This window comes from Anolis sagrei, chromosome 4 (assembly GCF_037176765.1).
Source record: "Anolis sagrei isolate rAnoSag1 chromosome 4, rAnoSag1.mat, whole genome shotgun sequence".
NCBI classification, from domain to species: domain Eukaryota; kingdom Metazoa; phylum Chordata; class Lepidosauria; order Squamata; family Dactyloidae; genus Anolis; species Anolis sagrei.
In genome coordinates this window covers 151,119,199-151,130,308 of record NC_090024.1, presented here as the reverse complement: position 1 = coordinate 151,130,308, position 11,110 = coordinate 151,119,199, and positions in this window count along the sequence as shown.

The window sequence follows — 11,110 nt, the reverse complement described above, 5'->3', positions numbered from 1 at the left end:
TCTTTATTATTATTATTATTATTATTATTATTATTATTATTATTATTACCATGAACCCGCTTTCCTTGCTCTCCTTCCTTATCTTTAGAGGGGGGGGGGGGGTCCAGGGCATCCCGGGTGTGATGCCCAAAAGGGGATAGATTTCTAGCCAAAGGGGGGTCCGGCCTGAAACCCACTTTCCAGGGCTCGTTCCGCCTCCCCACTTTCCCCCAAACTCCAGCACAGGCTCGTTGTCTTCCTTTGGGGCGGAAGGAGGTGAGTTGTAGGCCACATTCCTGGAGAGTAGAAGCCGCGCTCCGGTCTCTTTGCCTTCCCTTCCTCGACGCCTCAACGGGGCGGGGGGGGGGGGGTTCGGTTCGGAGCCAAGTGCTTTCGCGGGAGAGAGAGAGAGAGAGAAAAGGAAGCGCTGCTGGCTCGGAGCATCCAAAGGGCAAGAGATGGAAAGGGAAGAGATCCCCGGTCCACGCCGCCTGGATCTTAACCTGGAGGGAGACCGAGAGCGGGCCCTTCGTAGGCAGGAAGCGCAGGCTTGTGCCGCGTTGCTTCGCGGGTCTCTTTCTGTTTCTGGTGGAGCCTCCCTTCCCCTTCTTCCTCTGGGTTCCTTCTTATCCTCTGCTTTTCCAGCTTGGAATCGAGAAGGACGAGACTCGAACCTGCTTCTTGTTGAACGTTAGAGTAAATGGGAACTGCCAGCGACAAGGCAACGCGTTGCTCCTGTCGCCTCGGCTTCATTAGCGGCGTGATTATCAGGTGCTAATGAAAGGTTCCACGTTGGGAGGGTTCTAGTTCCCCCTTGGAATTAGGAAGGAGGAAGGGAGGAGGAAGGAAGGGGGAGGAAAATGAAGAAAAGGGAGGGAGGAAGTAAGAAAGAAGGAAAGGAAGGAGAGAAGGAAAGGAGGAAGAAAGGAAGGAAAGAAGGAAGGAAGAAAAGGGATGAAGGAAGGAAGGAGAGAAGGAAAGGAGGAGGAAGAAAAGTGAGGGAGGGAGGGAGGAAAGAGAAAAGGAAGGAAAGTAGGAGAGAAAGCGAGAAGGAAAGAAGGAGGAAGACAGGAAGGAAAGAAGGAAGGGAGAAAAGGAAGGAAAGGAAGGAGAGAAGGAAAGAAGGAGGAAGAAAGGAAGGAGAGAAGGAAGGAGAGAAGGAGAGAAGGAAAGAAGGGGGGAGGAAGGAAGGAAGGAAGGAAGGAAGGAAAGAAGGAAGGAAGGAAGGAAGGAAGGAAGAAAATGGAGGGAGGGAGGGAAGGAAGGAGGGAAGAAGAAAAGGAAGGAAAGTAGGAGAGAAGGCGAGAAGGAATGAAAGATAGAAAGAAGGAAGGAAGGAAGGAAAAATAAAAGAAAGAAGGCGAGAAGGAGGAAGAAAGGAAGGAAAGAAGAAAAGGGAGGAAGAAAAGAAGGAAGGAGGAAAAGGGAGGAAGTAAGGGAAAGAAAGAAGGAGGAAGAAAGAAAGAGTTGGTAGAAGAGCCCAAGAAAACGATGGGAAAGAAGACCTGCCCTACATCTCTATTATTAACTCCACATGTCACAGAAATGAGAAAAAAGCTCCGTAAATCGCTAGTTCTTCTAACCTTTCAGAAGGAAGGACAATAATCATTCCCATATCAATAAGGAGAGGGGGATGATAATATTATCCATGATTCCCCCTTCTCTCTATATATATAATATTTGGAGAGGATATATGTCCAGAACTGGGAGTCTCTCCGGAAATGGGACTCCAAAGAGGGCCAGGAAATATATAGCGATATATTGAGATATCTTTGGAGGGGGAGGGATTATAGCAAGCGATCGATCCTTATCCGGGCACCGCGGGCCAGTTTCAACAGCCGGGGGGCTCAAAGCCAAGGAGCCAAGTGGAAATAATGAGAGGTTTGAAGCCAAAAGGGAAAACCCAAGGAAGAATTCAAAATACCTGCCGTAGGAGGTCGGGACAGGTGTCGGCAGAGAAGGTGGCCAAGGACAGATGGCAAGAGGAAAACCGGGGGGGGGGAGAGAGAGAATACCCCACTTTCATGTTATTGGGGAACCCCCATCCCTTCAAAAAAAAACAACCCTTTCCCCCCTCATTCCCAGGTCAAGCTCGGAGCCATCCTTCTCGATGGAGGCAGAAAATCAGCCTCGGAGACCGGGCGCTCGCGTTCAGTTCCTTTGCATCTAGATTTCTTCCTTCCCGCCGCATCTTTTTCTTGTTTCTTCTTCTTCTGTGTGTGAATGAAATGGCCGTGTCTGTATGTGGATAGGAAAAAGGGAGAAGAGGCGAGGGAGAGAAGAAGTGACTGCTCCAAACCCAAAGCGAGAGCAGCATGAAATTGAGAAAGGCTGGAATAGACGCTCCTCTAGCATACACTTTGAACTCCACTATATGGTCGGCGTGGACCCATATTATTGTAGACTTCCAACTGTACTATATGGGTCTACACTCAGGGCCCTTCCACACAGCCATATAACCCAGAATATCAAAGCAGAAATCTCACAAGATCTGCTTTGAACTGGGTTATCTGAGTCCACACTGCCATCTATCCCAGTTCAAAGCAGAAAAGGTGGGATTTTATTCAGCTGTGTGGAAGGGGCCGGGGTCCCGAAATCACTTCCCCCGGTTTTACCGCACTATAAAAAGTTTGGGGGTCCCTTATGAACACCAGGTGGAGGGGAACCTCTCGCGCCCTCTTTTTGAGGGGAAATGAAGAAAATACCCCCCAAAGAGGTTGTTTCTCCTTTTTCGACTTCTCTCCCTCGCGAATTAATTCATGATTTGAGTCGTAATCTGGATTGATAACGAGATATGTGGTTTGAAGGGGAGGGCTTCAAAAGGGAGGCTTGAATCTCGGAAGGGGAAAAAGTAGAGTCACTCAGAGCCTCGGTCTTTCTCAAAAGCGGAGGGAGAGAAGAAAAGTTTGGAAATTTGAAGGAGAAATTGGTCTGGTTGGTTATCAGCGGCAACAATTGGGGAATGAAATGTAGCATATTTGAGAGGAAGGAGTCCTTTCAGAAAGGTATCGTGAAGCGCCGAACTGGAGAGTTGGAACCGCTTTCCAAAGCCTTGGGAATGGAGCTAAAAGCATAAACACGAATTAGTTATATCCACATTTTTTTTTCCTCGGAAGTAGGAGCTGCCTGGAGATAAGTAAAGTGGGGAGAAGAAGGCGAAAATGCCACGAGTTTCATTCCCAGATTATGGAAATTGAATTTTGTGTTTAAACAGGAGCGGATTGCCCCTTCCTTCCCTCCTTGCTTTCTTCCTTTCCTTCCTTCCTTCCTTCCTTCCTTCCTTCTTTTCTTCTTTCTTCCCTTCTTCCTTTCCTTCCTTCTCTCCTTCTTTCCTTCTTTCCTTCTTTGCTTCCTTCCTTCCTTCTTTCTTTCCTTCCTTCCTTCCTTCCTTCTTTCCTTCTGTCCTTCCTTCCTCCTTTCTTCCCTCCCTTCCTTCTTTTCTTTCTTCTTTCTTCCCTTCCTTCCTTCCTTTCCTTCCTTCTCTCCTTCTTTCCTTCTTTCCTTCTTGCTTCCTTCCTTCTTTCTTTCCTTCCTTCTTTCCCTTCATTCTTTCTTTCCTCCTTCCTTTCCTTCCTTCCTTTTCTGTCCTTCCTTCCTTCTTTCTTCCCTCCTCCCTTCATTTCCTTCCCTCCCTCCCTTCTTTCCTTCCTTCTTTCTTTCCTCCCTCCTTCCATTCTTTCCTTCCTTCTTTCCTTTTCCTTCCTTCCCCCTTACTTCTTTACTTCTTTTTTCCCTTCCTTCTTCCCTCCCTCCATCCCTCCTTCATTTCCTTTCCTTTTTCTATTTCTTTTGTTTCTTTTCTCTTTGGCTTGCCATTTCCCCTGCCCTTTATTCCTTGTAGTTATTTTTCACAACAATCGTTTCTGAAGGAGATTTTCAGCCTTGGAAGGAGGAACATAGTCACTTTCCTCGTGAGATATAGCTGGCAAAGCCACCCTCCTTCCCCAAAACAAGTGAATTGGACGCTAGAACCATTCTATAAGAAGAAAATCAGGTTTTATTTCTGCTACATTTGCGTCTTTCCCAGAGCCCAAGAGTGACGATTTCATAGAATCATAGAATCCATTAATTGGAAGAGACCTCGTGGGCCATCCAATCCAAACCCCTGCCAAGAAGCAGGAAATTGCATTCAAAGCACTACCGACAGATGGCCATCAGCCTCTCTTTAAAAGCCTCCAAAGAAGGAGCCTCCAACATATGCCTCCACCTTGGTAGCAAGCTATATCATCCATATTTATTTATCCTACTTAAAGATTCCTTTCTGCTCTTTTCCAAGCTCTTTTTAAAAAATAAAATGCGTTGAAAAGATACTTGTAAGGAATATGTACCTTCTTTTTATCTCTCCCTTTCCATGTGTTCACTGACTTTCTCGACAATCCTTCTCCATGAACTTCTAAATGTAGGCGACAGTGCCTTATGGGTGTGAAAGGTTCTCTGAAGCGATGATTTCTTAACAGTTAGCAAACAAAGATTTAAAATTTCGGGGCAAGATGGTGAAAGGAGATGTGGAAATTCAAGGTCTTTCCTAGGACACGGTCCTCAGTCTGGATCACCTTGTTTTGAAACAAAGTTTTGAAAAAGTCCCTGTCCAAATCCTGGAGAGCTGCGATACTCGAGCTGGCCACTAGGCGGCGACAAGAGAGGCCTCTATTGTTTCCCCGGAACTCTCGGTTTTGACTATTAGGTTCGGGGGGGGGGGGGGGGGGGGGGGGGGGGGGGGTGGGGGGGGGAGGCGATGGAAAAGGGAACTTTGTGATGCTCTTTTGGTAATGTTTGGCGGCAAAGACACAAGGGCCATTCTATACAGCCATATAACACAGAATATCAAGGCAGAAAAATCCACAATATCTGCTTTGAACTGGGTTATCTGAGTCTACACTGCCATATATTCCAGTTCAATCAGATAATGTGGGATTTTATTCAGCTATATGGAAGGGGCCACAGTATAACTTTTAATCGGTCTTTCCCAGACCTTTTGACTTCTGGGGAAAAATGAGTAAGAAAGCAGAGCCAAAACGATGCACCTATTTGAGGGTGCATCTACACTATAGAATTAATGCCACTTCAATGCTATGGAGTCTTCGGAGTTGTTGTTTAGTGAGACACCTGCAGAGAAGGAAAAATTCCTTATAAAAGGACAGTTTTCATGATTCCATACCATTGAGCCCTGGCAGTTAAAGGGATGTCAAACTGCATTAAGTCTGCAGTGCAAGGCCAATGGACAGCCATGCAGTGGACCAGTCACTGTGCAAAAGCATCTTCCGAATGGTCTCCGTGGGTGTGACTGACACAAGTGGAATTCTTAATCCGATTTATGGCCCTTCCAGACAGGGACCTAATCCCAGTTTTTCTGTTTATCCCGGATATATGAAAGTGTGGACTCATATAATCCGGGTTAAAGCAGAAAATCTGGGATCAGATTCTGGGATATAAGAGCTGCCTGGAAGTGTCCTTGGGAAAAACAGTGAAATTTTGAGATAATACAAATCAGACATTTGTAATTGCTATCATGTCACTACTACTATTATTTTAAAGAGCCAGTATATGGAACATGTTTTAATATTTACATTGGAAAGTGCTTATTTGTACTTTTAAAGGTTGTATATTTTATGTCATTGCCTATGGCTAGTACAATAAACAATTCTATTCTATTTAGTTCATCTTGCAAACTCGTTTCCATCACTTCCTTGCTGATGTGTCTGTTTTCAAGAAAGTGAAAGGTAATTGAATATTTACACCTTCCTTCCTCCTTCCTCACACAGCCCACCAATGAGGCTTTTGACCAGACCCACAGGCACAGGAAGCATCCTCCCCTACTCAAACTTCTCTACAGTTACTGAAGAGCCTTCTCTCCAGTTGCCCATTCTGGACAGTTCCCATGTCGAAATAATGCGGTTTGATACGACTTTAACCCACCATAGCTCAATGCTATGGGATCCTGGGAGGTGTAGTTTGGTGAGGCATCAGCACTCTTTGACGGAGAAGGTTTAGAACTGAGCCATGGCAGAGGAAATGGTGTCAAGATGCACTAATTCTACAGTGTAGGTCAGGCATGGGCAAACTTGGGCCTTTCAGGTGCTTTGGACTTCAACTCCCACCATTCCTAACAGCCTCAGGCCCATTCTTTTCCCCCTCAGCGCTTTAGGCTGTTAGGAATGGTGGGAGTTGAAGTCCAAAGCACCTGGAGAGCCCGAGTTTGCCCATGCCTGGTCTAAACACATACACACATGATAATTTGTCTCCCTAACCTCGACTAAGAGAACTATTTCTTGGTTCAGATTCCAGATTTAGAATGTAGGCCATGAACCGCGAATGCTAATCGGTAGGAGATTACATACAAACTTCTCTAACGCTTTTCTCTTTGTTCTTGGCTGGCAGATTTAGGAACAAAAGGAAGCCGGCGCCCCCCTCCTCCCCACCTCGCTTTGCTTCAGGTCCCCGGTCGTTTTCCTCACCGACATGAAGCAAATTACGGTTGGTATCCTACTACTGAGCGCATCTCGGATTTCCCTGGGCTCCTGATATTAACCGTGTTTGATTTGTGTTTAGCTCCCCCCCCCCCCGTTTTCAAAACCTCCTCCTCCTTTTCTAATAGCCAAGCTCCACCTCCGAGGAATGAGAGAAGCCACCTCTCTTCCTAGTTTTAGAGATTTCCACCCAGAAGAAGCTTCCAACTTCTCTCCAGAAAAGGGGAAAGAAAAGCCTTAGGAGGAAAAAGGGGGCATGTAGTGTGCAACTATTTGTGCCACACATGGCAACAGAAAGGATACAAAAGACAAGGAAGTAAAATTGACACAGTCACGAGTGGAGTGTCGAAGGGAGGTTTCCTGGGGCCCTTCCAGAAAGGCCCTGCACCCTAGGACGTAACACCAGGTTTTCTGTTTATTCCAGATCATCTGTTAGTGTGGACTCATATAATCCAGTTTAAAGCAGTAAACCTGGGATTAGACCCTGGAATATAGGGCCTGTCTGGAAAGGCCCGTGGGACAACATGGATTATATCAAAAAGATAGGGAAATAAATGGTAGAGTAGCCCAAAAGATAAGTGAATGGGTTCTAGGACTATCTAAGACAGTGGTCCTCAACCTGTGGGTACACAGATATTTTGGCCTTCAACTCCCAGAAATCCTAACAGTTGGATTTCTGTGAGTTGTAAGCCGAAACACCTGGAGACCCACAGGTTGAGAACCACTGCTCTATGAGATGAATCAATTGACTCTAAGTCTGCCAAAATGAATGGGTTCTAGAACTGTCAAAATAATGGATGGGTGGGTTCTAGATGAATAAAAAGACAGGTGTGTGGGTTCAAATAGCTTTCCAAAGTGGGTGGGTGGGTTCTAGATCTGTCAAAATATAAGTGTGGATTCTAAAGGCTGCCAAAAGACAGGTGAATGTGTTCTGGGATTGCCAAAAAGAGTAACCAATGGACTTGAGAACTACCAAAACTAATGGATTCTAGGACTATCAAAAGAGTTACAAATGGGTTCTAGGGAGGGATGCCAAAAAGAGAAACCAATGGACTCTAGGTCTGCCAAAAACTAATGGATTCTAGGACTATCAAATAAGTAACAGGGCTGTCAAAAAGGCAGGTGAATGGATTCTAAATGCTGTCAAATGTATATGAATGAGCTCTAAAGTTGTAAAGAAGACAAATGAATGGATTCTAGGATTGGCAAAAAGACAGATTGGTTCTAAGACTGTTCAAAACACAATGAATGGCTTCTGGCACTATCATAAAAACAGATGAAAATGTTCTGCCAAAACACGTGTGAGTGGGTTCTAGAGTGTCAACCCTGGACCTCTCCCTAGAAGAGAAAATGAATGCATGAGAATGTCCTCCTTTGGACATATCAGGTGATGACATGCACTTATTTATGTTTGTGTGGCCAAATGGCCAGCCCACTTAAGGCAACTCATCCAATTCAGAGCATTTGCTTAGGCCAGGAATACCCAGAAAGGGTTTTGTCAAGTCTTTTCTCTGAAATATAGGCTATAGCAGATACGATTGGCTGGAAAGGGGGAACAGAGGAAGGAACTAAGGAAAATGGAAGGCCAGAAAGATGTCTACAACTCTGAGCTTGCTAGACTTTTGCGGGACTATTGATAACAGAGTGCCCTGCAGGCATGTAGCCAGGGGGGGGGGGGGGCTCGGGGGGCTTCAGCCCCCCCCGAAATTCTCATGGTGGTTCGCGAAAAGGCCTTACTGGTGCATTATTTAAACTGTTATGTTTATTCATATCATGATCTGATCACCATACTCAATATATCCCATATGCATGGGGGTATTGGGGTAATGATACAAAAGGTTTGCTAGGCTAGACCCTCTTTCACTCAGACTCAGCCCCCCCCCCGCCGAAACTCAGCCCCCCCCGAAACCCCCCCTGAAAATTTTTTTAGCCCCCCCCCCCCCGAAACGAAATCCTGGCTACGGGCCTGGTGCCCTGGGTTTCTCTCATATGTAAGGTCACCATAGTAGTCTTGGAAGAAGAAAGGGTTCACATTTCAGTGTGTTTGTTTATTTTGGGCTTGCGTGAGGGCGTGAACAGGGAGTGGATTCCCACCCTCCGTTTTGCCTGGAACTCCCACCTTGTGAGGGATGAGGGTTGAAAGGGGGAAGAGAAATCCGAGCCATCTGTAGAGAGAGTTGGGAGGGGGGATAAGAGGAGGAGGAGGCGGCGAAGGGAGGAAAGGGAGGGAGGCTTCTCCTTACCCCCAATGTTAATTAACAAGCAGCTAATTAAAACGGCACTTTGAGCGCTAATCAATCGCTTTATTAAGCGGGCGTAGTAACTGGAACAAATTGAATGCTACCAGTTAGAGTATCATGCTATCGAGCTGCCAGGGTCGATGGAGGGGCGAAGGGAGTGGAGAGTGAGGCGGTCGATCCTGGCCCGATTGGGGCGTTGACCGGGGTCAGGCAGAGAGACAGAGGCGGAAGGGGGGGGGCTCCTTCTCCCCTGCCCTCTTTCTCCACTTCCGGCTTCCTGTTGGGTCGCCCCAAGGACAGGAAGGCAACCAAGAATTTGGGGTCTTCTGGAAACTCCACATCTATTCCTCCAAAGGGGTTCTTAAACTGTAGATCTTTGGAAAATGGGTGAAACTATTCCCAACAGAGAGGGTTTTCAGATCTCTGGAGGAACAGGAGAGAAACTTTGCATTGGTGGGTCAAACTTGCAGTAGTAGGGTGTCCTAGGCTTGTAGCTGTTACTATTTTTGGGAAATGGCATTCACAACCATTTGGGGAAACCAGAATCTTTTGGAAAGGCGTGACCTATGCCAATAAATATACATAGCAAAGTTTCAGAAGTGTTATTTCAGCTGCCCAAAATCATTTGCTCTCCCATAAAACATCTAGGTTTAAATCATGCTTTCAAGAGACCAAAAATAAACAGACATCTTTAAAATAACATAGTTGGTTTACTCACAAACTTTATGTATTCAGCATACAGGTATATGGAATAGCAATCCAGTTACAGATAGGACTTGAAGTAATTTCTCTGTGCAGATAACACAGGGCATCATTCTTAGAATTTACAATCCAAAATCCAGTCTGAGAGTCAAATAGAGTCTCTAAAGCAGTAGTTCTTAACCTGTGGGCCATGGTCCATCAGTGGGCCTCGAGGAAAAAAAATCTGGTCTGCAAGCTGCCTACCTCTTTTTATATTTTATTTTATTATTTTATTATTATTTTATTTTATTTTATTTATTTTAATTTAATTTAATTTTTAATCTGCTCCTTCTGAGTCACCTACCACTCCTTCCCTGTCCTGACCAGCCTGGACTCCTTGGACAGACCACATTAGCTCTAGATAATTAAATATGGTTTTCTGTGAGTGAGCAGATGGCAACTAGTGGATGGCATATGCTCTGTATCAGAAACTAGAGCTGAAGTGGTCTATCCTCAATGCAATTTACTGAATCAGCACCCTAAAGAACCAAACCAAATCTAAAGTTGACAAAAACTAATTCGTTGGATAGTGGTCCCTGGTCAAAAAAAGATTGGGAACCATTGCCCTTAAGCATTCTGTTTCTACTGAGTTCTAAAAGCGTACTGTTTCTATTGGAGTCTCTACATTCTAAAAATGGAGTCTGAGTCTGAAAAGTCCCAGATCAGATCACATGGTCTGTAGCTCCTCCCACAATATAGAGTGAAGGAAAACTGCATACCAATACACACATATACAGTACAGTAAGCAATCTGAATTATATACATAACAAATAACTAGTATAGGAGGCTTGAAGAAGGTTGCTATTTCCAACACACTATAACTCCCAGGATTCCATAGCACTGAACCATGGCAGTTAAATTGTTGTCAAACTGCACTAATTCTCAGCACACAGGGCAGCTTTTTTAAAAATCAAGGCATCAGAGCCCACCTGATCTCAGAAGCTAAGCAGGGTCCGATCTGGTTAATACTTGGGTGGGAGACCCCCAATGAAGAAGACAGTTGGATAAGTTAAAGCGACTTTAAAAAAAACACCAAGGAAAAGAGAAAATTGAAAAGTCAGGCTACTGGCAAGTCTAATGCAACCAGAATAAAGCTCTATTACTGTCTGTATCTGCCAACTGCCATCTTGTCCTTTTTGAAGGGGATTATATTTTGAGATCTGGAAGGAATTTGCTTTGCAAACACCCAATAGGTCTTTCTAATCACCTACATTAAGCATCAGAGTCTTGACTGGCTCTTTTAATTCCAGAATCAGGCCTTGTAAATTATCTTTCCATGTGCTTTCACAAGGGGTTCTCTGCTTCGCCTTCTGTGATTGGAAGAGGAAGAAGTCTTAACCTCCCTCAGCTCCTGGAAGAGCCAATAGCAGCATTCTGAACCACCTCCCAACCAATCAGAGCTTTGATGATAAGCAGACTGGCATAATAAACTCTGCTTCAAGGCTGGAAGTATGGGGAAAACAAGAGAATAATTAGGGCCCTCCCAAGCATCTAGAGCAGGTCTCCACAACCCATGGCCTTCCAGGTGTTTTGGACTTCAGCTCCCAGAATTCCCGACTGTTGGCCAAATTGATTGGAGCTTCTGGGAGTTGGAACCCAAAGCAGATGGAGGATCAAAGGTGGGGATCCACTGATTTAGAGGAAAGTAGGGCAAAAGGTCATAGAGACTCTGTTGGACTTTAG